The sequence below is a fragment of the Rhinolophus hipposideros genome, assembly GCF_964194185.1.
Source record: "Rhinolophus hipposideros genome assembly, chromosome: 16".
NCBI lineage: Eukaryota > Metazoa > Chordata > Mammalia > Chiroptera > Rhinolophidae > Rhinolophus > Rhinolophus hipposideros.
In genome coordinates this window covers 5,708,432-5,735,296 of record NC_138062.1, presented here as the reverse complement: position 1 = coordinate 5,735,296, position 26,865 = coordinate 5,708,432, and the positions used below count along the sequence as shown (strand labels likewise).

Below are 26,865 nucleotides of genomic sequence, written 5' to 3'. Positions count from 1 at the left end.
TAACTTGGTAGTGTTTACCTCTGGAGAATGGAGTAGAAATAGAATGGAGTGGTGTGAAGGGAGAATTTTCAAGTCTTGCTCTATGTAGCAAGTGTATACACACACACACACTTTGGATCACTTAACTGTCTCACAATGAGAGAGTATTCATGTACTCATATAATAATTTCTTTGAAGACTTAAAATATGAACACCATTGATCTATTTATTTGACTTGATTTACACACACTCTGCCCTGCATAACTTGCCCTTTCCTTAGAGTTTCAGGTATCATGAATTATTCTGAGAATGCAAAGCTGGATGACTAACTAGCCGGGTTTTTTTCTCCCATTAGCAAAAGAGTGAATGTTTTCCACTTTGTGATACATGATGTCATAACGCACCTTGTTAAGACTTCTGTTTCTGCTTTTTAGGTTGCTTGGGGCCTCAGATGATGAAATCTTTACTCTCAATATGAACATGGTTAAGACAAGGAGAACGAGCTGTGGGGTTCATGTTGGGTCTTCTTTTCATCAGATAGTCTTCATTTCCTGAACCAAGGTAAATGTGTAGCGCAGGAACGTTCTAGCCGACTTAAAGAAGCATGCTGTGACCTGCTTCTGTGGATTTTAAGCTTGTCGATGGCAGGGACTGAATCTTTGTCCCCGGGTGCTTGACTGCCAGACGGCCATTTTGGTAAAAGCCAAAGCACTGGGATATAGAACACCACATACTATGCCAATCCGTGAACTTCTGAGAACACAATTTTCCTTGCTTATATTACCTGAATACAAAGCATCCGTTACAAAGAGCTTATAAGCAACTATAGTAGACAAAAATGGAAGTGTAGTCGATGACCCGTATGTCTTCAAAGCATCATGTTTTACCTGAAGCAGTGTCTGAAAATGAAGTTTGCCAGCACTCCAGAGAAACTAGCTGTTGTTCCAAAGACTGCTGTTCCATATATATTTAAAGTCTTTTCTAAGATATTCAATTTTTTTTTGAGGATTTCGATGACCATTGGTCTTCTGAGTTTTGTATCTCCTACAGAAGGACTGGGCTGACGTGTGTGTACGTTGCCATCCTGATATCCCTGGGCACTTCCCCAGCTCCCACCGGCATCACACTTCCATCCTTCAGGTCAGCCCCAGCCTCACGCCCAAGCGCCTCTATCTTGAGGGCTCAAGTGACTCGAAAGTAAACATCATTTAATTTGCCTGATGGCTCAGGGGTATCCTGCGGGCTGCCATCTCTACGCAACAGGCAGGTAGCTGCTTGGCCTTCAAGTCACACCATGCATTTATGTGAGGGCATTCAGTTCACACAGCTTTTATGAACACAACATTCCATTTGATTCATAGTAAGTGGTCCTAGGTTGCCCCGTGTTTTGAGTTCCCGTCGCACTTTCTCCTTCCTAACTCACTGTCAGGTCCTTGAATGTCACTGCTTGCGTTGCATTCCTCCCTAGCAACTTCTGACTGACAGCCTCCAGTTGTATGGCAACTGGATAGCCAGGTTTGTTAAAACTGTCTCTGAAACAGACTCAGAGTTGGCGTGAAGGGTTGAGAAATTCTACAAACATTAATGTTCACAAGCTTTGGTGCATGGATTTTCTGACATCCCTTTGGACTTCACAAAGTTTGTGTTCTCCGTGCTAGTAATCATAATCCATCTATCCAGCCAACAAATATTTGTTGAGTGCCTCCCAGAGCCAGAAACTACTGCATAAGAGGATCGCAGTGGTTAGCAAAGCAAACATGCTCCCTGTGCCAACGGAGTTTACAATCTAGTGGCGGAGAAAGGCAATAAACAAGTGAACAAGCAAATAAACACTTAACTACAGCCATGGTATGAGAGGTCTCGCTGCAATTGTAGCAACCACAACCCCCCACATGATCATTACAGCATAATTACCTTCCATTTATATTGCTCAGTACTTCATGGCATTTCCACGTATTTTGTTTCATGTTAGTCACAAATATTCGGGGGTAACATCCTTTAACAAAGGAGAAACTGAAGTTCCGAGAGTTTTCCACTGTCAGTGGCCCAGCCAGGGTTTGAACAAAGGAAGTCTGTCACCTTTCACTCCCATCTGGGCTCTTCCCATCGGGTGAGAGGACATGGCTTGGAGCAAGGTTCACCAAGGAGCTGCACCTCTCTCACTATCCCAGACTCGGAACTTTATTTGCTTGGAGCATTTTTGAGGGAAATCCTCTGAAATCTAAAGTGATCTACATACTTCCCTTCCTCATTGAGGAAAGTAAACATAATTTAATTTGCTTGATGGCTCAGGGGTACCCTGCGAGCAGCCATTGCTACACAGCGGCAGGTTGGCTGCTGAGCCTGACAAAATCCTCTGCCATCCTTGGAGGCTAGTTCACCTATGAACCTTTAAGTTTGCGTTAGGTATTTTTGTTTGTTTGTTTTCCACCTTTATCCAGTGATTTAACACCCTTTGCAAAGTCATCTACTAAACAATTGTGGTGGTAAGAATAGGTTCTTTCAGGAGATGTAAGTTGAAAGATGTTTTGGTCATCAGCGGAATATCTGAGCAGTACCATCCTGCAGAGTCAGACATAAAGCACTTGCAAGGGCTAGGCAGTGAAGGAAAGGTCAGAGGTGTTTGAATTAAGATGCTAATGCACTTTATTTCTGAATACCACAACAGAAGAATCAGGATGGAGAGGGAAAGGAAAGAGGGCAAGATTTGGGGATTTGGAAGTCATTAGCGTTAATAGGTGATAAAAAGCAGAGTGCTAGAGAAGAACTCCCTCCCCTCCCCCCGTGAATGGGTGAGCTGTTATATAATGAGGCAGAGACCTCAATGTCCCTAAGACCAAGGTCAGAGGGGTGAGGACAGAGAGATCTGGAATTGCACCAGCCAAAGGATTTCCAAGAACTTCAGAGACCCAATTCAGTGAAGGGAATGAAACTCAAATTGTAGGGTGGCATGGGTGAAATTAAATATTAGAAAATATTAGAAGTTATAATAATTCAACAGATGCCTTGTCTATTTCATGACAAAACTAATATCCAGTTAATTTTCTGAAGGCAGCCATTTCTGTATGATATTTTACCATAATTTTATTGTTTTACTTTCAATTTTTAAGAATGAATTTGAATTTTCCTCCTAATCAAAAGGAAGATTATTGGCTTACTTTTATGATTCTTTGTGATAATATACATAATAATCACTAAATATGCTCTGTGGCCTTATTACCAAGCCTCTAAGCCCTCCTTAAGGTTAACCTCATCATTGATAATTTGCTAGTACATCGATTTTTTCAGTGAAACTATAATTTTATCTTTGCATTAATGTGTCATTCCCTATAAAAGTCAAAAGTAGACATTGCTATGTTAAGTATGAAGAAAACCAGCTTTCTGGGCATAGCAACAAGAGAATATAGTTTGCAGCTTTCACATGTATTTAAACTTTGTATAGCACTGCTATACTAATATACCAACATTGAGGTAACAAATGTTTGTTGACCTGAACACTATGACTACATAGCTTTTTGTTTGCTTGTTTGTTTTTCTCTTTTTGTTGCTGTGGTGGTGGTTGTCGGGAATATCCAATAACATCCACTTACTGTTTTCATAATAGTGTCAGTTAGGGGTGAAATTTTTAATCTTTTTAAAAGATACTCAAAAGAAGAATCTTGGTCTCCTGAGTATTAGTCTCTCCACTCCTTTTCAAGTTCATATATAAGCTAAGTTCTTCTCATAATGAATTTACTGTTCTACTTATGAAACTATTACTTTCCATAACATTCCTATGAAATGAAAAGAGAAGTAGCCTTACTTTAGACAGGCGTTTATAGGAAATAAAATGCAATAAGCACTACTGTGACCCAGTCTGCTGTTGTCTGTTGTGACAATGATAAAAAGATTCAGTATTTCCTTTGTGACCCACCAAAGACCCTAAAGGAAACTTCCAATTTCTCCCCTGTCATCTGAGCAGTCTAACCAATTCTTAGAACAGTACCAGAGCTGAAGATACTCTTCTTTGGGGGGAAAAAAAAAGATAGAACTCAGAACCATTTACTGGACATTTTTTTCTTTTTCTTTTCTTTTTTTTATTGGGGAAAGTGTACAGGACTTTATTGGGGAACAGTGTGTACTACCAGGACTTTTTTCCAAGTCAAGTTGTTGTCCTTTCAGTCTTAGTTGTGGAGGGTGCAGCTCAGCTCCAGGTCCAGTTGCCGTTACTAGTTGCAAGGGGGCGCAGCCCATCATCCCTTGTGGGACTCGAGGAATTAAATTGGCAACCTTGTGGTTGAGAGCCCACTGGCCCATGTAGGAATCGAACCGGCAGCATTTGGAGTTAGGAGCATGGAGCTGCAACCGCCTGAGCCACCGGGCCGGCCCCTACTGGACGTTTTTAAAGACTCAAATGCTACCACTCGAACACACCATCACCCTTCTGACGTCATAAAGGTCTGCCTCTGCTGATGAACAGATGACTGAAACCAAAAGAAATCTATAAACATGTGAATGGCATGTTAATTTCACTAAATAATGTCTCAATACCCATCTTCCTGTGTCACTTCCCACTTTCTTAGGCTCCAACCAGGAAATCCAACAAATGGCAAGTTATCTGGTAAACTGTGTATCCTGTCTACTAATAAAATTAATCAACAATATCGATTACTCTTTTAAAAACATAGATATGTATATACACATGTATATATGCACGTATCACCATATTCTCAAAATTATCCATCAATAAATTTTGCATTTTTCATGTTGATTTTTTGAGAGAACTGTATTTAACCAGTAAAGCCCAAATAAAAAAATGAAAAAGGTAGAACACACCAGTTGTTTTCCTTTGTGACATCTATACACACAATATTTACTAACACAACCATTCTTACTGCATGGAAGCTGGGCAATTAAGACCCTGGGAGTTGGTCTGTGTCCTCCGAGAACATTTGCATAACTGTGATCGCCTGCTGCTTCATCTATAAAATGGAACTGGTAACACTTACTCACTCTGCATTTTCCATCTTTAGTTTCCTTTGTGGTGAAGGCTGATGTATGTATTTCCACATTGTGTAGCAAAGCTAGCCCCTCTACCTGACACTGACAAACAATCACATAACTTCTCACGTATCATCTACCACTACAAATCTCTGAAACAAGACATGGCCAGATGGCCTGAAATAAAGCAGAAAGGTGGCATTTTTAGCCACCACAACTGTCAGACCAAGAGTTTAGAAACAGTATGGCCCTTGGCATTCAGCATAACCTAGTAAAAAGTAGGTTTGCATAGGTTGTGGGAAGGTAGGCTCTGGGAAAGAGAAGACATTTGTCCTCCCTCAAGTTGAGGCTACAAAACATCAACATTTTAGGTGTAAATAACATGGTAATAAATTTCAAAAAGAATCCCAAAATTTTTCTATACCTGTACAGCAGAACATTCACCTCTAGAGTGAAACTGAGTTTCGAAAGAAAATTTTCAAACTTTACTAATTCTAGTAGACATTCCATTAATCTGAAATCAAAAGAGTTTGAGAACTATTATGAAAAATACAAAATCACAAAGTCCTTCATTTAATCCAGGAAGCAAGAAAAGTCATGGTTATTTTCCCCAATTTTTAAAATAAAAACTGAGTTAGCTTTTAGTGATTAAGCACATTCCCTATTATATGGTTTATTACACTTGTTACTTAGAATAATTGGGACCTTCTGGAAAATTGCTCTCTGAGAAATTTAATAGTACATTTGATTAATATTTTAATGTAAGACTATACACTCAAGTCAGTTTAATAGTGTATTAATATACTTAAATACTATATACTGAAATCCTGAAGTAATCTCCTATTTCTCTGAAAGGCATGGTTATTAAACAGAAGTGAGTTAACAATGTTCAAATGAATTTCAAAATATACCATTTGTTTTTCAGTTTACTACAGAAAAGGAATTTTGCAACCAAGATCCACTGGTCTGCTTTATATAACCCCCATCTCCCCACCCCCACCTCTTCCACCAGGCCTGAGCGACACTAGAATTTTGCAAAGCCTTGCATTGTTCTCCCTGACACCGGATCAGCCTACACAAAAAAGCAACTGCCAACTCAAAAGCAATCCCCTGATAGAGCCTGGTGCTATCTAATCAAGGGCAAAAGGTCACTTCCGAACAACTGGGCAATAAAAGATTATTTCTAGCGACAAAACAGAGAGGCCCAGAGGTGGGGGGTAGACCGTGGGGAGGGGCTGGAAAGGAAAGAGGGCAAAAGGGCTCCCGTCTGCCGGAGGAAGTGCATTGACTCCATGCAGCCCAGGGAACCATCTGGCTCCTGCAGCCCTGTTCTTAAGTCAGGAGAGAAAGCCCCCTTTACAGGGGCCAGTGACTCTGGGATGCGCGGTTCAAACTTTTAATAATATAAACGCAGCTTTCCCAGGCACAGAAAAGTCAGAGACAGACAGACAGACAGACAGAGACACAGAGAGAAGAAATCTTTTTCCAATTAGAAGAAGTCTGACCAAACACTAACTAGAAGATGTTGCTCTTCAGCTCATTAGATCGGTAAATAAATTCTCTTGATAAATACTAAGTAGACAATCTAGCAACTGGTGTTGAATTATTATTTGAAGTTAGCCTTAAGTTAAAACACACACAGACACACGTAGTTTTTAAAAGACTATAAACTTCTTTTTTTAATGATACAGCTGCACTAACTTCTTCCTGTCCGGCTTCTGTTCACCGTTCTCCTCCCCCATCCTCTCCCTTCCATAGTTTTCTCACTCGTTCTTACTGAAGCACCTTGAATGGGGGCATAAGGAAAGTGAGGGAGCCCCCATTACATGCAGCCTGAACACCTTGGTCTGGGGAAAGCTTGAATTACAGACAGTGAACCCTATTTTCCCCACCGCCCTAAAGAGTCAGTCCCAAGTAAGCTACGTCCTCAATTCCCTCATCTGTGATTTTTTTTTTTTTTGGCCACTGAGTGATTACCAACTGAAATAGAAAGTGCCCTGGCTGAGAGACCACTACTGGCTATGTAGCCACAAAGAAAAGGTCCTAATTACAGTAATTCAAAATTCACAGGAAAAAAAAAAAAAAAAAATTCACAGGACAGGAAGCCTAATCATTTTTAGTTGTTTTGTGTGTTTTTTCTGAGGGGTGCTGCATTGGCTAACAGACCAGCTGATCTGAGACCCGTCATGGTGGGCCACAGTATGGTATTCATGTTTCTAAATATGAACATCTTTAAAAAATGGCTGTGCCCAAGAATTGGAATTTGGAATCCATGTGTGCCAACCATACCAGCAGTACAGCTAGAAAGGAATAGAGAATCGAATTGTCTACTTCTAGCACGACTCAACCTTTGTCCCTTCTACAAGGGACATTTCATGTAAGTAACAGAAACAGGTAAGAAAAGTGGAGCTTGCTTTTTGACATCCTCATAAAGTATGAGAAAACTATCACAAGAAAAAATATCAAAGTGATATTATAAAAAAATTGTAACACAGATAAATTTAAGATTTCCTCTCAAGAAGAACACCATAGGAAAATTTGAATGCCATGCTATAATAAGTAAAAAGAATAATAATAATAATAGTAATAAAGGTGGTCAACAACTTTTATTAGATGTCCACTGCACATTGATCATTGAACAGTGGGTATAATGGGATTGCCATGGAAAGGTACCCAGGATCTATTTCCTCAAGGATTTCATAATCTAAAAGTGGGTGGGATAAACCCACTTGGGAAACATGCAAAAAATATATAGATAAGCCCAATTCTAATCGTTCTTAATGCTTAAGGGACACTGGAATAAAATGTGCTCTGGTCAGGTTCCTTTGGGGACGACTTTAATGGTTAGATGAATTTCAAACAGAATTTTAAAGGATGGACACATGCTTTGGCAGAGTAAAGAAGACACCGGTCTCTTCTAGTCAAGAAGTTTAAAGATGGGATGACAAAATCTGAGTCTGGTCAATGGGATTTGACACCCTGAACTGAAGAGATGAGGACAGTTCAGGGCCTGCTGGAGAGGAGAGCACACCAAAATGTTGTAGTTTAAAAATCAGGAGTGTCAAATGCAAATCTAAACCACAGCATACCCATTAAGCTGGACATTACAAAAACAAACACGAAACCAGAAAATAACAAATGTTGATAAGGACGTGGAAAAATTGGAACGCTAGTGTACTGTTGGTGAGAATGTAAAATGGAGCAGCCACTACAGAAAACAGCATGGAGGTTCCTCAAAAAATTAAATATAGAATTACCATATGATCCACCTATCCTCCTTCTAGGTATATACCCAAAGGAAGTGAAAGCGGGGACTCAAACAGAATATCGTACGTCCGTGTTCATAACAGTGTTATTCACAATAGCTAAAAGGTGGAAAACAACCCAAACATTCATCGGCAGATTTTGGTATACACATACAATGGAATAGTATTCAGTCTTAGAAGGAAAGGAAATTCTGACGTATGCTACAACATGGATGAACTTTGAAGACATTATGTTAAGTGAAATAAAAGGCAGATATTGTGTAATTCCATTTATATGAGATGCCTAGATAGTCAAATTCATAGAGACAGAGAAAATAGAATAATGGTTATAAGGGGCTGGGGAAGAGAGTAATGAGAAATTATTGTTCAATCGGTACAGTTTCAGTTAGGGATGATGAAAATTTCTGGAGCTGGATGGTGGTTATGATTATACAACAGTGTGAATGTACTTAATGCCACTGGATTGTTCACTTATAAAATGGTTAAAATGGTAAGTTTTACCTTATGGACATTTTACCGCAATTTAAAAAATGTACTAAGTTAAATTTTTTTTTAAAAAAAAGATGAGCTTCGAAGTCAATGAGACTGGGTTTAACAATCATATCTGCCACTGAATAGTCATGTGACCGTTGACAAGGTACTCTCTCTTTGAGGCCTAAATTCTCACCTGTGGAATAGGAATAATGATACCCACAGTCCAGGTTTGTAAATACAAGAAATGACGTAAAGCGCCTAACACTTAGAAGTAAATTAACTAGGATGCTTGGTTGCAAGAAACAGAACCACAAATTAAGTTGCTTAGGGAGTTCACTGGCTTATCAAAGCAATCTACTGGAGGGTCGAGGCTGGAGGCTGGCCCTAAGAACAAGTGGAATGAAGTTGCTATCCAGTGCTGTCAGGTTCTTTTAATGTGACCTGCCATTTCTGCCTGGTAGTTTCTCTGACTGCTAGGGAATGTGACTAGTAGGATTTCAGGCACACGTTTTTACACCTTCACAACTGGACACAAAAGAGCTATTCCTTTGTTCCTGTTTGTAAAAATCCCGGGGAAAGACTCTGATTGGACTATTCTTGGTTACATGCCTATTCCTGGACCAGTCACTGTGGCTAGGCTGGGAAAGTGAGAAAACCCACATTAAAACACAAGCTAAAGAGGGATGATGGAGACAGCCACTGGGAATGTAGGTGGGAACCAAGTAGCCTGTTATTTGGTTACCATTACAGCCAACTCAGGAAATGGTAAGCTAGATTTTATTCACAAGATAAACAGAAACCTGAAGAGGGAAATGATCATGTTTATCTAAGAAATAAGTATATTATGCTATTTTAAACGAACTGATTCATTCTGTCACTCATTTACCAACACTGTCTAAGTTACCATATATAGGATTACTTTCCAAAGAGCTAAAATTTATTCTCCCCAGTATTAACATTTTTATTTTGAATTTTATCTAAAAATACATTTATTCTATGACAAAATATAAGAACAATTTTTGGGGGGTAAACTCAAGATCATTTATTATGAAAATAAAACGCCATCGTGTGTTGTAACACACCGATACTCTCAGGCACAATTGGTGCTTAGAACTGCTCAAATCCTTCACTCCACGGCCCAGAGGCCTCTGCGTGTCCAGTCAGAATCCTCGGTTTTTTCCTTCAAAAATTCCCTTCTTTCCTATCATCCTTGATTTGACTTCTAGTTGCTGAGTATTGGAAATTCAGATAGTTTGTGACTGTAAGTAAAATAAGACTGTCAGGGTGTATTTTAAAAGAAAAAAAAATAGATTTCATTGGTCCAAAGAGTTATTATAGGTGTTCAAAGATTTGATCTTCAGGTTCGCAAAAATGTTTGGGAAAGTTAGATACCAACCTCCGCCTGAAATCCAGGTTCTTCAGAATATTTGGCCCAGAAGAATTAAACCTTATGGTGGAATCAAAGATGGCCGAGGCTTTGAAAGTTTCTGACCAAATAATTGACACACATTTTACGAAAAATAACTATATAGAGAACATCATCATTTCAAACTGTGAGGCTTGGATATATAGCAACTGAAATTCAGAAGAAATATGTTAGAATATGTGCAAAGCAAATATTTTTGTCCCAGGATATACTGGTTATTGAATATCTCAACTAGATTTTCTGCAGTATCTCCAGATTAAGAAAATCTTGACTCTAAGATAGATCATGAAAGTGACTGACTGACGAACTAGCTACTGAAACAGAGAAATCCCTCTCAGTCAATCCAGTAATCCTTATTGATACCTAGTGATTTCGACAATTTCTCTTCAAGGTGACTGATTCTGCTGTTGACCAAAGTAGTGATGGTTGAGGTAACAACAGTGTGTCTGAGGGAAAGTGATCCAGAAGGAGTCTGGAGAACGTGAGTGCTCTCCCTGTTGGTTTCACAATCTTCAGAAGGATTCGTGATATTATCATCCCTCGCTCATTAACATAAAGTATATGGCCTAGCATTTTCAGTAGCAAATGCTCAAATCCTGAAAGAATTTGATTCACATTCTTCTAAGAGGAACTTTGAAGGAAAGATCAGGGAGGACTAGAGAAAGGCAGACGAGTTCCCTTCCTTGTTTTCTGTCTTTCAGAGAGCCTGGTGAGCATATAAAATACTATTTTCCCATGTAATGAAAAGAAAAAAATAATTGATAAAACGTCAAGATGAACCAGAGGCAAAGAGAATGCAGTCTGTACACACACTAACTGCCTGCCATTCTGGGAGGGTACACCCACAGATAGAACCTGTGCCCTTGCCAAGGCATTAAGTCCCTCCAGCTATGTAAACTGCAAAGAGTTTGCAAAGGAACAAATCCAGGACATAACCCCCTTGAGAACAACAAAAGGGATACTTGTCCAGACATTCACATTGCATCACACCACTTCACAACTCATAATGAGTCTAGAAAAAGAGGCACGGTTTTGGCAAGGCCCAGTCCTGTTACTCTCATTCCGTAAGACAAGGCAAGCATATCGCTGTTTTTCTGCTTTACATTTTATCTGCTTGAATCCACCTAGTGAGGCAGTGACAAACCTGTTAAATCAAACTAAGGCCAAGCTAGTGCAGGGCAGCCAAGTAACTTACAACATCCTAAAAGAGAGAGAGAGAGAGAGAGAGAGAGAGAGAGAGAGAGAGAGAGAGAGAGAGAGAGAGAGAGAGAGAAGAAAAAGGAAAACAAGGCATTTTTCTATAAACTCTAAAACATTAGTAATCAAGGCCTAAAACTTGTAGCGGCTTATCTAAGCACCTTTTCCTTTCCTTTCCCCTGTCTATCTCACTGATAATTGGTTTCTAATATAGAGAATTTGAAGAACTTTTATTATGTTTTGTGTTTATTCAGTTCACACCACTTTAGATGCTTAAGATGTAAGATAATTTACTATAGCACAAATACATCCAAACCCATCACGGTGAGCAACAAGAATAGGTAGATGATAGGTAGGTAGGTAGGTAGGTAGATGATAGGTAGGTAGGTAGATGACAGGTAGGTTGATGATAGGTAGGTAGGTTGGTAAGTAGGTAGGTAGGTAGGTAGGTAGATGATAGGTAGGTAGGTACGTAGATGATAGATAGGTAGGTAGATGATAGGTAGGTAGGTTGGTAGGTAGGTAGGTAGGTAGATGATAGGTAGGTAGGTAGATGACAGGTAGGTTGATGATAGGTAGGTAGGTTGGTAAGTAGGTAGGTAGATGATAGGTAGGTAGGTTGGTAGGTAGGTAGGTAGGTAGGTAGATGATAGGTAGGTAGGTAGGTAGGTAGATGATAGGTAGGTAGGTAGATGACAGGTAGGTTGATGATAGGTAGGTAGGTTGGTAAGTAGGTAGGTAGATGATAGGTAGGTAGCAGCAGGGCATCCAGGAGGACAGATGTCCTTTCCGAGCCTGCACATGTGCTAGGATGTAACTTCAAGGCCTCTCACTGATAAGATTAATGCCTAAGGAAAAGCTGAGCATTTTAAGTTTTAGGAAGAAACAGTTGTTTCTGGAAAGGGAGTTTGTGAAAGGAAAGGTCAAAGAAACCAGAAACGAAAATATTCAGTTCTTGTATTACGGGACAAAAACAGTGCATCGGAATAACATGTTGCACCAATTGGCAAATGTTTTACACATGTGTCAAAGTCCAGAGGACACAAGTACAAAATATCAGCAACATATGTCAGGACAATATTTTAGATTTATCAGTTATGAATGGATGTCAGAAAACAATATGCTGTTGGATCTGGTGAACAAAAGAAAAATAACCCCCAAAACTGGGGGAGGTTTTCCCGAACTTTTTCATAAATGTGACAGAACTCCATAAAAACTCTATTTTGTGTTGTGGTGTCAGTTAAATGAGAAAACAAATTAAGTAAAGCAACTACATTCTGACAGAAGAGTGAAGGGAGGTCTCTGGAAAACTAAGTTTCCGCAAAGCAGTAGGTGAAAAAGACTAGGATATAGGTTACAGTCAGCTTTTGAAAAAGGCACGGTCGTTGAGTCTTGCGCTTGTTATTAAAAAGTCTTAAAATTGTATCTTTTTCAGGATTGGAGGACTATTTGGAAACTGGAGATTCAGGTAGATCAGGAAAAAAAACTTTTGTACTAAATTCAGCCCCAGAGAAGATGGTGAAGTCCTTACTACTTGACTGCTTGTGATGGCAACCCAGGTAAAATCATTGAATGGTGCCCCTCTAGTTTCCAAGTGATAAGGGCAGCATTTAAAAACCTGCGCTTATATTTGTTATGAACCATTCAATCTTCACTAATTGCCTCAAAAAAGAGATTACCCATAGAAAATAAAAATAAAGTACCTTCTCTGTAGGTGGGGCAGGGGGTCTTATAACTCTTTTTTGACACAGATTCTTTGATGATCTGAAAAAACCCTGGACCCCCCCCTTCCAAAACAAAAAATCACACACACACACACACACACACACACACACACACACACAGTTTACATATCATTTCAAAATTGTATAGATCCTTTGCAGGCTCTCCATGGGTGACCATTTATTTGGTCATTAAAGTCGTGGTTGTAAAACTATTCTGGGGGGGTCTGAGAGAGGAGGAAAGGAAAGGCTCCACACCTGACCTCTCTCTCTCTCGTTTACATACTGACTCTCAGGTGATCTCATTTGGTCAAAAAGGGCTAGCAAATATACACTTGAGAAGCTTGGAACTGGACCAGGGAATCTAAACCCAGCTCATCACAAGAATTACCTGGGGAGTTCTGTTTTAACATAATATTAATTCGATGTCATCCATAGCATTTACTGGCTGTTTCCTGCATATGGGCCTCATCTCACTCCCTTAGACTGAAGGCTCTTTTAGAGCAGTGTCTGTTCACTAGGTTGACAATACTTTGAGAGCTAACAGTGCTAAAAGCCGAGTACAGTTCTAGAAGTTGGAGATTTCAAAGGGAATGAGGAAGATTCCTATGTTCCTGGAGCTTACCATCTAACAGTTGATTCTCCATGGACCTTATATAGTGTCCAACGTAAGAAAGAAAGCCAGCGTTCGTGTTTACTGACTGGCCAACCATTAGCATGATCTTAGATACCTACCTAGAGTTGGAGTTAGTCATGAATAAAGCAAAGGCAAGTGACCCACGTACGACAGCATAATATAGCACAGTACGCGAATAAGCCCTTCCACGGTCATTGTTAGGCTAGAAAGATCAAGCCTTGACCTCCCTAGTCTTCCACCTGCCATCAACGATGGATCTAACTCTCAACTCAATTTTATAACCTTATGAAACGTAGTAGGGTTATATGTGAACAAAGGTAGTATATTATTCATTTATACTAAAGAAATTAACTTCAAAACTTACACCTTTCCACCCACCCCACCCATTTCCATCCCCAAACCAAGGAATTACCGGTCAGAGTACAAAATATGTCTATATTGTTTTAAGGTTGAGAAAAAGAAACAAACAAACGCAATCCAGTCTTAAATAAAAGGCAAAATTATTTTCTTCTTCCTTAAGAGTTGATCTTGGTTTCTCGGTGTCTTAGCCTTGTCTGGACTGGTATAACAAAGTATCATAGACTGAGTGGCTTATAAGCAACACAAATTTAGTTATTACGGTTCTAGAGGTATGGAAGTTCAAGGTGAAGTTACCAGCAGATTCCGTGTGTGGTGAGAGCCCATTTCCTAGTTCACAGATGGCCGTCTTCTTAGTGTGTCCTCCCTCCTGTGGTGGAAGGAGCACAGGGGGCTCTCTGGGCTCTCTTTGCTAAGAGCACTAATCGCACTCGCAAGGGGCTTCACCCTCATGACCTAATCATCACCCAATAAACCCTACCTTCAATTATCACTCTGGGCATTAGGATTCAACATATGAATTTGAGGAAACACTAACATTCAGTCTATAACATTCAGTTTTTATTTCTAAGAAAAAGTGGGAATGGTCACTCTCCTAAAAATTTGTGGCTAAAACAAGCAAAGATAGATCTTAAGTGCATCTATTATGCACAAGAATCAGATAACTAGAGTTCAAATATGGATTCCCTCCGTTTTAGCTGTGGGAACCTGGGCTAGTTATGTCACCTTCCTCTGCCTGGGTTCTTCATCTATAAAAGAGATAATAATACCTGTCTCATACAGTTGTTGAGAAGATCAAATAAATTAATTCATGTAAAGTTCTTAGAACAATACCCAGCTACCCCTCAATAAGCACTCAATAAATTTGAACTATGAGTATAATGAAAGGATATAAAAAGAGAAAGGAGGAACTTACAATACAGTGAGAAAAACGAATTATTACAAAGTAAATTATCTGGGAATAAGTGTTAATGTGCACGAGAATAAAGATAGAGCTTCCAAACTAAAAATTCAGGAAAGGGAGATAACAGGAGCAACGTTAGTAGCCTTCCATTGAGGAGTCAATCACAAAAGAAACAGAGTTCGAATGCCATATTTGGTAGTGACTGAAATGATGGGGATCCCAGCCAATGCCTCCATGACTTTGTGACCTGGGTTCTTGTGTGGAAAAGGGAAAATGGCTAGTCTTTTTCAGTTGCCTAGAAAGAACAAATCTCATAAGAGAGAACATTCATTTCTTAAGGATGTCGATATCCGGAATACAGTTAGGAAGGTACTAGTGCTGAAATTATGAAGATTTCCAAAAAACAAGACAAAAAAAGTTTTCTCCTGTAATTCAGAGGGAAAAAAAAGAGGCCAACCTGGAAGCAGTATGTGTGTTTTGCTCACCACCATAACCTCAAAACCTGGCCTTTCTCTGGACCTGTTTGTACCCTCACCCCTATAGTGTTTCCCGGAAATAAGACTTAGCTGAACAATCAGCTCTAATGCATCTTTTGGAGCAAAAATTAATATAAGACCTGGTATTATGTTATGTTATATTACATTAATTAGACTCGGTCTTACATTATAGTAAAATAAGACTGGGTCTTATATTAATTTTTGCTCCAAAAGATGTATTAGAGCTGATTGTCCAGCTAGGTCTTATTTTCGGGGAAACACAGTACCTCAGGAAATAATGACTTGTGTCTCCAAAGGCTCAGTATTTCAGTTTGTTTCTCTAAGAGAATTTAGTGCACTCCAATTCCTTATTATGGATGTGTAGAGGTTGGGCTTACAAAATATTTTTGCAAAATTGCTGAATAATTTTAAATTATTATATTCCCTTTTAAAACTATCATACTTTATAACTTTAATGTCTCATATATTAGAACTGTCTTCTCTAGGAATCTTAAGTAATGTCTTGTTTTCTGTAGCGCCATTTGTTATTTTGTTGCCTTTTGTAAAAGCAATAAAACAATAAGTATCCACAAGAGTAATACATAATGCCAAATATGCTTTTTATTCCCCAAGGATTGCAGGAGAGGGTCAGTATTTCTTCTTTATTTATCACACTGTTAAACACCTCCGTACTGTAGCTGCCATCAGCACTAAATTCTAACTGCAAGTGATTTACTGAACCCAAAAGGTTGACTCTACCTTCAGTTTCCCTTTTTCAGTTGAGGACAAAACAATTTTGCCAACATACAGAGTGCTGGGCTAACTTTGATTAGGAGGGTGGAAAACTGTTTTCAAAACTTGCAAGCCCTTAAAAGTGAAAGGCTTGAATCATCATTTCCATCCTTTAATCTCCTATTTTAGCTTTTGCCCTTCTTTTTTTTTGGTGGGAGGTGGGGAGTTGGCAGTAAGAGGGAAGTTGTATATTTGTTTGGTTCATCAGACTTGTGCTTGCAATTCTCTTCTATAACTTAAAAAAACTACTGTGCTTCTGAAGCTTCTGGTCAGGGTTTTTTGTCCCTAGAGTTTCAAAACTTAGGGCAAATGGTTTTCTCCAACCCTGTTAACTCAAATATGAAACAGGAAACTGTGATGTCGTGTCTGGTAAACCATCAAAAGCACTCTGTTTAAAATAGGGAAGTTAAGTGAGCTCATTGCTGCTTTCAAATACCTTCATTTTTGGCAGAACACTTACCTATCTAGGAGTCATTGTAAAAGGTTAATTAAATAAAATCAAAGTAGGGTCGTCACTTCTTCCTCAGCGCATCAGTTGTTTAAGCAAATGAGTTTTTTCATCGGAAAAGATGAACGATGTCAGCATTCAAGTATGAGAACAGTGTGCACTGAAGACCTTCCTTTGAGTTGGTACTCAAAAGTTCCTTTAAGCAGTGGAACAAAAGAGTCCTAGAACTTGAACATTCTAATAGTCTTATTGTAACAGTCCTACTTGAATACAGATAACTCCGTGCATGTACATATATAGCTAATCACAACTGTATGCAACTGGAGAGCAGCCATGCAGAGCACTTAAGGAAAACAGAATATTTCTCTGAGGCTTTGACATGAGAAACATATAAGTTCAGTATCTAAACATGAAGTCCTATTTTTTAAGTGATCACTTCCTGTACAACTGTAGTGAAATATACACTGATTTTAATGACAGTGGTAAAAAAAAAAAAAAAGTTGATTACGTAATTCCAAGCTAGTCACCATGGGGAAAATGATGAGCATTAGTCTTCAGAGAGAATGTTTCTGAAGGGAAATTATTAGCGCTATTAATGTGGTTAAGGTACAAAGTGGGGGAGGGGAAGAGAAGGGACCTAGCTCTTCCAGCAATGACTTTTTTTTAAAGTGTTTTCTTTACAAGATTATTTTGCTGCAATTATTGGCAATACCAAATAACTACACTTTCTTTGAAATGAAAATTATATATATTCTTGCCACTGAGCCTTTATGCTTTCACTGGTGATCCCAATTTTCTTAGTTCTCTTTTCCTTATCAAGTATCTTCATTTTTCTCCAATAAATGTGCTTCATAGGGTTAAGTACTGGACAGCTGAGAAAAACAAGCTGAGTTTTTCCCCTTCTCAACTCTCTGAAAAGAGCTTTACTAAGAAGACAGAAAGAAGGAAAGTAAATGACATAAAATCCAAATTCTGGTTCTTTCAGAGTGACTATTTTCTGACAGATCACTCTGGTCTCTACCGTATTTTGGAACCAATGCCTCTATTGCAAAAGATTCAAAGCATCCTAGAAGATGATAAAGGATAAAAGTAGAGGGATGTCTTCTAACGTTTCCTTTTAGAAGGTCAAGGAGCTAGGAGCTAGGTAAAGAGAGCATTCAAATAATTGTTAAACTGTCTCTGTACCTAAGAAATGGGCAGCGGGATTTTGTGCGATTTTTATTTTCTTCCTTAGGCTTTTCCTAAATTTCCAAAAAACAATGTTACAATAAACACATGCTAACTTTTGTCAGCAGCAAGGAAGATTTAAGTGCCCTCCTGCTTCCCGGGGCCAGGTCAGCCTCCTGCTCCGCGGCCATCCCGAGCTTGTCCCTCTGCCGTAGCTTCATGCCACCCCAGTGGGGAACACGTCCCTGCGCTCAGCAAGTCTGACGGACTAATTAATTGATGTAGGGCCGCTTCACCTTTGTACACCTCTGTACTTAAAACACTGTTCTCTAGGGTGTCTAAACACACTTACAAAGAGCTGCTCTCGTGTCAAATGATACATCAATTCTCCTCCAAAGCAACTTCTCTGGAGTCATCAGGTCTTAAGAGCACATGAGTAAGGTGACATTTTCGTGCTGCGGGTTAGAAGTGGCTTGGAACAAAAAAGCCACTAACTTTTGGTGTCGAGTTATGTTCACTCTAAAAATAAGTTACTTGGGGATCTCAGACATGACCTAGTCTTTAGATAGATTTTTATCAAGAGCACTGCGTATCCATTACAATTGCAGATGTAAAGTGTAAGTACTAAAATTAATTTTTTTTTTTTTTTTTTTTTTTTTTTTAACCAAAGAGAAGACCCCTTCTCTTCTGGCAACATTGCTGGGAACCAGATTGCCAGGATCTCCTTAGGGCCAGTCCCCACCATCTTTCTATCTTACTGCTTTGGCCAGTACATAGGGCAGAGTAGGTATTTTTGAAGATTAAATAAATCAATTCATCTGTCAACATGACTACAAACCTACTTTGTCATGAAGTGGACATAATATGTTTCAGGGAGAAGGGCAATGTATAAAACATTATTTACTCAGAGTAGAGTATTAAAACAAAAACCCTATCACTACCAAATAGACGATGAAAGGGCAAGCTACACTGTTTTCTCTAACATATTAAGCATCTAAGACCATTTCAGAAAAACGTTTGTGGCTAATAATTAAATGTGGTGGTAAATTAAAACTTCTTATGCTGGCATCATTGTAACACAGGTAAATTCTGGAGTTGAATTTATAGACCATAAAAAGTTATCTTGAATAAGTATTAAGTTACGAAAGCTGTCCACCTCATAGTACAGATAAAGATGTAATAAATAAATGCACCCTAAACCAAAATGCATAGTTTCTCTAAGGAGTGCTTTCCTGGTTAGCTGTCTGTGTTTTAATAACATTCTTCTTTCTTTTATTTTTAAAAGGTTTGGTGCTCCGTCATATACGTGACCCAGATATCCAGTGCCACTTTGCTAATGCTAAGACAGCTATTGTGTCCATAAAACCATTGCACGGTGTCTAAATCAGGAGCTGAATATGTTCTTCTACCTTTTATCGGCTCTAAAAAAATGCAGAGCAAACATTATCTATTGTTAATTACCTGTAAAGTAGGGCTTTAGCCATTTCCCCTGCTTCTAAGAGCCCTGAAGTGAAACCTAAAAGAAGTCACCCATTGTTTTCAATTGTGCAAGGGCCAGGAGCAAACAGGGCTCAAATTGCAGCTCTGAAAGGCCACAGGAAATTGGCATCCCACTAATCTGCACTCAACTATTCACAGAAACAAAGCCCGCATTCCTGCCGAAAACCTCACCAGCAGAAACCCAAGGCAGACCTGTTCAGTAGGAAGGACCACAGAAGAAACCTGCAGAAATAGACGTTTTAATTAGAGTGCCATGGGACCGGGCTCTAGTTTCCAGCTTTTGAGAGGAACATGCATCAGTTAGGTTTCTACCTAGTCTTCCCAATTTTCTGCAGAAGGAGACTGTATAATCAGAATACATTCCACTTAACAATTAGAGTGGGGATGGACTGTGAGGGGATAATATCCTAAGAAGCCCACTGTTCACTACAGATGGCTGAGTTATGATGAACTAATACACTAAAATGATCAAAATCCAAAGCACTGGAAACTGCTTTTGTGTATTTGGGCTGTAGACATTCCTTGTAAATGCAACAACATTGTTTCTAGACCATAGGAATGCCATGCAATGCAATTAAGAAATTGTCTGGATTATCTTTCATACGAAACAGAACAATTTAAAATGAAAACTCCCTGTAAAATGCAACTGTGAAAATAGGGATTTTTGTTTTTTCCCCCAACTGGATGCTGCCTCACTGCAGAAGTCATAGGCAGAACACTGACGTCATCAGCAGATGTGGCATACCCACTCGTGCTTCCAGAGTGGGCATCAAAAAGACAGCAGAATGAACTAAAGTCGGGGAAGTTAGGGCTTCGTCCTACCTTTATCAATAAACGGGAAGATCACATATTTCCTCTCTGTGTCAAACTTCCTTATCTATACAACCAAGCTCATCTTTGGCCCCTCCTTAACTCACAAGAGTGTTGAAATACCAAATTTTTACAAACCTAGGTACTTACGAAATGTTACGTGCAACACACAGTTTGAGATATTACTGTATTTACTAATAATAGGGCTTTGATTTGAAGTGATAAATTATGTAATATTATAGATGTTTCGAAAGAGCGTTATAGCCACTGTACATTTGAAAAAGGACATTTTGATGAGTTTCATGCTTACGCCAAATTCAGCAAGAAAAGTAAGCAATAGTTTGGTGTCCCACGGAAAGGCATCTGAGGAGCTCTGGCCTTCTCCAAGACGCCCAAGGCAACTCTCAAACATACTTTGGATGTTTAATGGAAAAGCCCGAGTAGTTTGCATTATGAATACCTGAGAATAGGTGTAAGTCCAGGCACTTCCATGTCTAGCTTATTTGATAGGTTATAGAAAGGATGCGTTACTCCAGTAATGAAAAGGAAGATGATTCAATGACCTCTAATATCTGTCTCCCCAAGTGTCAAAATTTTGCTGTCCCAATTTTTATTTTTATTTTTTTTAAGAAGGGTGCAGCTCACAGTGGCCCATGCAGGGATCGAACCGGCAACCTTGGTGTCATCAGCACCACGCTCTAACCAACTGAGCTAACCGGCCATCCTTTATTGTCCCAATTCTTAAAACTTGTTTCTTCTGGAAACTTGAATACCATCAGTGATATAACCAAAATTCTCTGCAGCGAATGATTACATAGCGTTTTAGAACTAGTTACTAGTATATATAAGACCAAAATGGCTTAAAGCAGGTTACAGATCCTATCAGAATATATATTTTATTAATATTGTAAATAAATAATTTCTCTGGTCAGAAAAACAAGATCCAAATATGGGCTTTTAAGGCTCAATTATAAAATGAAGGGGGACAACAAATCAATAAATATTTACCGAGTGCCTACTACGGGCAAAGCACTTTTGGAGTACAAGGGAATCTACAACATAATTTCAATCTCAAATAATTACAACTTAAAAAGGAGAGACAAAACAAACTTTGAAGAGTGGCAGAAAAATGCTACCCCAAAATATGCCACTTCGGCATATGAATTATTTTAACCTAAGAACTCTAAAAAACAGTAAATGCAAGAAGGGCGCTCTGACCTCCCCTTTTCTTCCTGAAAGCAGGAGATAAAACCCCCACGTGAATGATGCCCTCCCTTTACCAGGAGGAAAGCACCGTTCTTATTACCAGAGATGCGGAGTCGAGGCTGAGAGAAATCAGTACAACGGACCTTGGTAAATAACTCTTACTGTCCTTTAGTCTCCCCACATAGTTCAGTTGCTTTTCCACAACTGTCTCTCTTTGTTCAACCTAGTATATAAACACTAAGGCCCAGCCACTTCTTTGGGTCTTCCTTTTCCTGTGAAGCCTCCATGTACATGTAAAAATAAAGTCCGTATGCTTTTCTTCCGTTAATCAGTTTTATGTCACCTTAATTCTCAGACCCAGCCACAGACTGTAAGAGGTCAGCGATGAAGTTTTGCCTCCTTTACGTTAAAAATACGCATTAAAAGTAATGAGCAGCTTACACAGCTCTGTTACCAAAGAATTTCCGGGAGAGGATATTTTGACATGATTCAATCAAAGAAGGAGGATTTAAAGCTAGCTACACAAGAATAGGATTAAAAGAGTAAAGGTTGTCCCTGAGGTCAGGATTTGAAGGTGGGTTTCAGGGATGTAGGGTGAGCCAGTTACACTGGATAGAAGATTTATCTTGGAGAAAAGCAGGAGAGAAGGGTGAGAGGGCAGGTTGGGAGTCTGGAAGCACAGCCATGAACATCCAGTGCATGAGTTTTAACATAAATTCTATAGTAAACGTAAAGGGTGACTGTTGGAAAAGACGATAGGGCAAGAGGGAAAGAGACAACTTGGGGCTGCAAAAAGACATACAGTCTGATGAACTGGAAAAGATTAATTTTTAATATGGTTATTTGTTATGCAGTCATGCTGTAGGCCAGGAACATCATATGATAAATGACACAAATGTTTCCAAGTGTAAATCATCATATTCCAACTAGGCAGGCACCAGCAGACACACATTTTCCATTGGGTCAAAAGGACCCACAATTTTATTTGCACACAAAAATACAGTTCTGTGTTTTTTTTCCCCTTGAGAAACTGTCCCATAGGTAACATTTGAATGGCCCCATCGTGAAATCACCTCTGCTCAGTGCAGCCTGCGGTTGGCTTAGTCATTTGTTGTGCCATAGGAAGGAGGTGACAGTTACTGCCTGGATGGCTTGTAGGGCATAACCTCAGAGGAACTTCCTCACACTCTATAGTAGAAAGGAATAAATGTTTGTTTTGAAAGATAAGCATGGGTAAGTAGGAAAAAACGCTCAAGGGCAAATACTTTTGAAAAAATATGCTTTATGAAAGAATGTTGGGTTTTGTTTTTTTTTTTCAAGAAAGGCAAGTTCAAGCAGACCCCCCTTTTTTTTTCCACGAGTACTGCCTGCTTTTCTTCTTTCCAAATTTTGCCAGATTTTACAATCCATACGAAGTATATTTTCCCTAAGGATTAAGAGACTCCCCCCACTTAAAATTTTTACCTAAGAAATTAAGAGACAATGTGGTACCTAGTTCAGTGCCAAAGGGGAGGGAAAAAATCCCATTATCTACATAGGACTTGAAGAAACGTGGACATTCACACTTGACTTTTTTTTTTTTTAACTAAACCTCTGAAATCCAGCAATGCCAGTTTCCCTTAGATTCAAGTGATTTGGTTTTATAATGATCACCTCTCAAAAAGCATTTCCAAGTCTCCACAAGTATCATATACCACCTATAAAAAGTAGAATGTTTTAACTCCAGTACTGTCGTTTACAAGCATTTCAAACTACCTGAAAAAGAAAATGACCAATTCCAATCCCAAAGTGATTTTGTCCGTCATTTTCTAGAAGCTTCTTCAAAAACTTGAATTTTCCCACATCAGCCTATTGTCCTAGTGTACTCTATGTTGGAACTGTAACAAACTGCCAGGCTGCAAGTACAGACAAGGTCCACATAATGGAAACAGTACAGGCCTTTTAATGATAGTTTTCATATCTTTTTCTCATTCTGCAGGTTCCCTTTCCTATTACCAGCTGTTTATTTTTGAGTAAGTCATTTCATCTCTCTGGGGGTCAACTTTCTTTAAAATGAAGGAAAGGAAATAGTCTTTAAGGTCCCTCCTAGGTCTGACTTTGAGTGGATTCAAACTATTCTATGACCCTAAATCCAATCACCTAGTATACATACATATTCCCCAACCATCTTCCTTCCTTCCCCCATCATCACCACTGTTTCTGACTCTGACAAACGAAAAAATACAAGGTAAAGGACAACCAGGACACTGAAGCTGCCAACATTGTTTTTAAGATCCTCCAATGATTTGAAATGTAATGACTGGGGGTAGGGGTGAGGTGCAGAGAGGATGGGGTGGTTAGTTTTTTTAGACAGTCAGAACAAAATGGTTGGCTGGCTGAATTTTCTAGTTCTGGAATTTAGTATTTCTAACAACAAAGTTAGATTCACTTTCCTGAGTGGTATACCGTGAACTCTGTCTGGGGAACTGGGGTGGAAGAAAGAATTAATAATTTAGTTTCTGTTTGATTTTCAAAGCCTTTGATTTTTCTCTGCCTTCTTGCTTCCTGCCTGCCGTTCACTTCATTACTCATTAACTGTTCTGGGAGAGATGCTGTCTAGAGGAAAAAAAGATTCTTAAATCTGCCCAATTAGTAGAATATTCAGTGGGGAAATTGTAGGTCTCCTTATGCATTTCATTTATACAAATGTCCTCTCTGCCTTATGTTAATGAGTTGATCCAGGGCTGACTCACCTAGTTTCCTTCTCCCTCATCTTCCTCAACCTATCCTCTCAAATCCATCTCTTCTTTCAGTCTCCACTGTCCCTGTCACGTTCACCTTGGCCATTGCATTAACTAACTTTTTAGCTGGCCTCCCTCTTCCACTCCAGTCTATCCCCCACAGTGCTGCCTGAGGAATCTTTCTGAAACTCTCATCTGTTTATGTCACCCTTCCGTGTACACTCTGTCCTGTCCACGACTCTCTATCACCCACAGGAGAGAGCTCAAACTTTCTGACATAACATTTCTAACACTTTCCATGACGGGCTCCCATCCTTCCCACAGGCACCTTACATTCCAAACATACTAAAGTACTTGCGACGTTCCCATCATGCGCCATCATTCCCACTAACATGCCTTTGTACTTGTCTGAAATGCTTTCCTCTCCCTTGCCTACCTGATGAGTTACTACTCATCTTTCCGGTTTTCTCCGTGAAGGCTTCCCTGACCCTCACAGAGAGATGTGGCTGCCTCCTCTAGGAGTGTTGCCATAGCCTGTCTTACCAACCCATATAATAGCACCAGTCACATGGTTACACACTTGGGAAGCACTAGTGGAAGACTGGGATCCACAGCACCTAAAACACTGTTTTTGAATGAATGATTAAGTGGTTGACAGAGCCAAGCAATTCCTCTTTTCTCAAAGCTATCAATATTGTCGACATTGGAACCAGTATCAAAAACCCTGCAAAAACAAATTCAAGTGAGTCATTAATCTCAGCATTTCCCCTTCGTTTGAAGTTTTTAAGAATAATTCTAGCAAGACACCCAACAACAAATGTTCCCTGAGCGCCCACTCCACTGTAACAAGCACTGTTCTAGGTACTAGATGGCGAGACGTTGAACTGGTACGTTTTAGTGTCATTTTTATTTTATTTTCCCGAGTTGCATTGTGTTTCTGCTACTAAAAGGGCAAAAGCTAAAAGTGGCCAAAGGCAGACACAAAGAGGAAATGAAAGGCAATTCCAAGAGCAGGTTCATAAACCACAGAAACCAGTTAGAACTTCACAGACTCTGTAAATAACTCTGTAGACACCAGCGCTTTTCTTTATAAAGGTAGGCCTCTCTGACTTGGAGAAGGAAGCAGATTCCGGGTGGCCAGAAGAAAATGTACTTCCATCAGGGACTCAGATTCGCTCACAGATTCCACTGCAACACGCACACTCTGTGAGGTAGACACGACTAACCTTGGACCCAGTCCCTTGGCTTTCTGCTTTTTTTTGTACACAAAAGCTTCTCAAAGGCAATGGGGAAAGCAGATGACGGCCTTTTGGCTCTGTATGGTATTTTGACTGAATTGACTGGTCAATCAATTTTCATGAAGGTATTTTCTTTATTCAATAACAAATTTTGTCAATAGACCATTTGTGCTATTCATGGAGCACATCCCATTGGAAATAAACTCTACTCCACTAATTCATTCCTTATTAAGAAATCTTACATTGTAATCAGATCTTAATTCCTTCATTTATAATCCATAAACTTAAAAACAAGTTCAAGTGTCTAAACACATCCTTTCCAAACATAAACACCAGCCTCTAAATTTTCCTCTCCACTTCCACCTCTGGCGTTTTAATACCTAAATGAAGAGCAGCTCTTCCAACACATGGGTCTGTGTTCTCCTCCTCTTCATCCTTAGCTCCAAAAAAACCTCCTTTCTACCTCAGCGACCCATCAGCACAGTGAAACCCCCGATTTCCTCAGCATTTAAAAATGGCCCACACCTCCTAAGATCTTGACCTAAAAACTCTCCTCTGTCCTCAGCTTGTCTACGTGTCCTTTTTCCGTACTCTCTGTAAACCTGTATCTCATCCTCATTGGGGCTTAATCCAATTCTTCTGGCCAGTCTTTTCAGCAAATACTCAGACTACTGCCTTAAAATTCCTGACCTCTTTCAAATTCAACATGTCTTATTGGCCCCTTGTTCTCTGCCTTAACTGCCCCTCCAACCAGCTGCTGCAAGGAATGTCTAGATAAAATCTGAAAACCGTTTAATGGCCCCCCTCACAAACAAAAAATTACCTGTTTAACGCGACTGAGGTCTCTGCACTGCTCTTCACTTTATCAGCTCTTGTTGACTGTGCAGGAGCATTGCCATATCAAGCCATTCTAGACCTCTGCTCTCAAGAACCAAGCAACTTTACTCTCTGACCTGTCTTTAGTATCAACAGAGGACTTTCCTCTACTTACCCAAATCAGCGCGCTGGTCTCTACCTTCCCTCTTCTTGTCGTTCCCTTCCTTCTCGTCTTTTATTCTTTACTCCGGGTGAAGCAGCTTTCTTGCCAAGGGTAAAGCACCCCTTCGTGCTTTCTGCTATCCCGTCCTCTCACTGCTGGAACTGTGTTGCCTTCAGCCATTTCCTCTGCCCCGACTCTCCTTCCCAACTGCCCTTGCTCTCTTCCTACAAAAAGACTCAGGTTTCTGTTATTCTAAAAATCCTCCTCAGCTGTTGCCTGCCTCTGGTTACTTTCCTATCTCACAAGTTCCAGAATAGTCCACACTGTTACCGGCATGTACTTACCACCCACCCGTTTCCCAATCCCATGCAACCTGAATTTTATTTCCATAACTTCCCCTAAATAGCACCCACCCAATTTAATTGGGAGTCTCCACAGCTTTTCACATTTAATCATTAACTTCTGTCTTAAAAGTCTCCCTTGGATTGTGAAACACGCCAATCTCTTGGTGCCTATGCTTCTTTGACTACCCCTTTTATCTACTGGCCCTATCTCTCCACTACATCCCGTAAACGGAGGTACGTTCCT

The 26,865-nt window shown here is 39.6% G+C and overlaps 1 long non-coding RNA gene and 1 pseudogene across 2 annotated transcripts in view; both read right to left on the bottom strand.

The window, feature by feature from the left end:
• The window catches only part of LOC308509501, a 431,724-nt gene extending 405,087 nt beyond the window's left edge, over nt 1-26,637 (bottom strand). The window contains exon 1 of the long non-coding RNA XR_013995201.1: nt 26,290-26,637. This is a non-coding gene — a long non-coding RNA (uncharacterized lncRNA). The remainder of the gene's footprint in view (nt 1-26,289) is intronic.
• Nucleotides 574-18,015, bottom strand: LOC308508948 (complex I assembly factor TMEM126B, mitochondrial-like; annotated as a pseudogene). The gene is made up of 2 exons: nt 17,941-18,015; nt 574-1,152 (listed from the first exon to the last, which is right to left on the bottom strand). The product of its transcript is annotated as a complex I assembly factor TMEM126B, mitochondrial-like (transcript).
• Nucleotides 26,638-26,865: the final 228 nt, after the last annotated feature.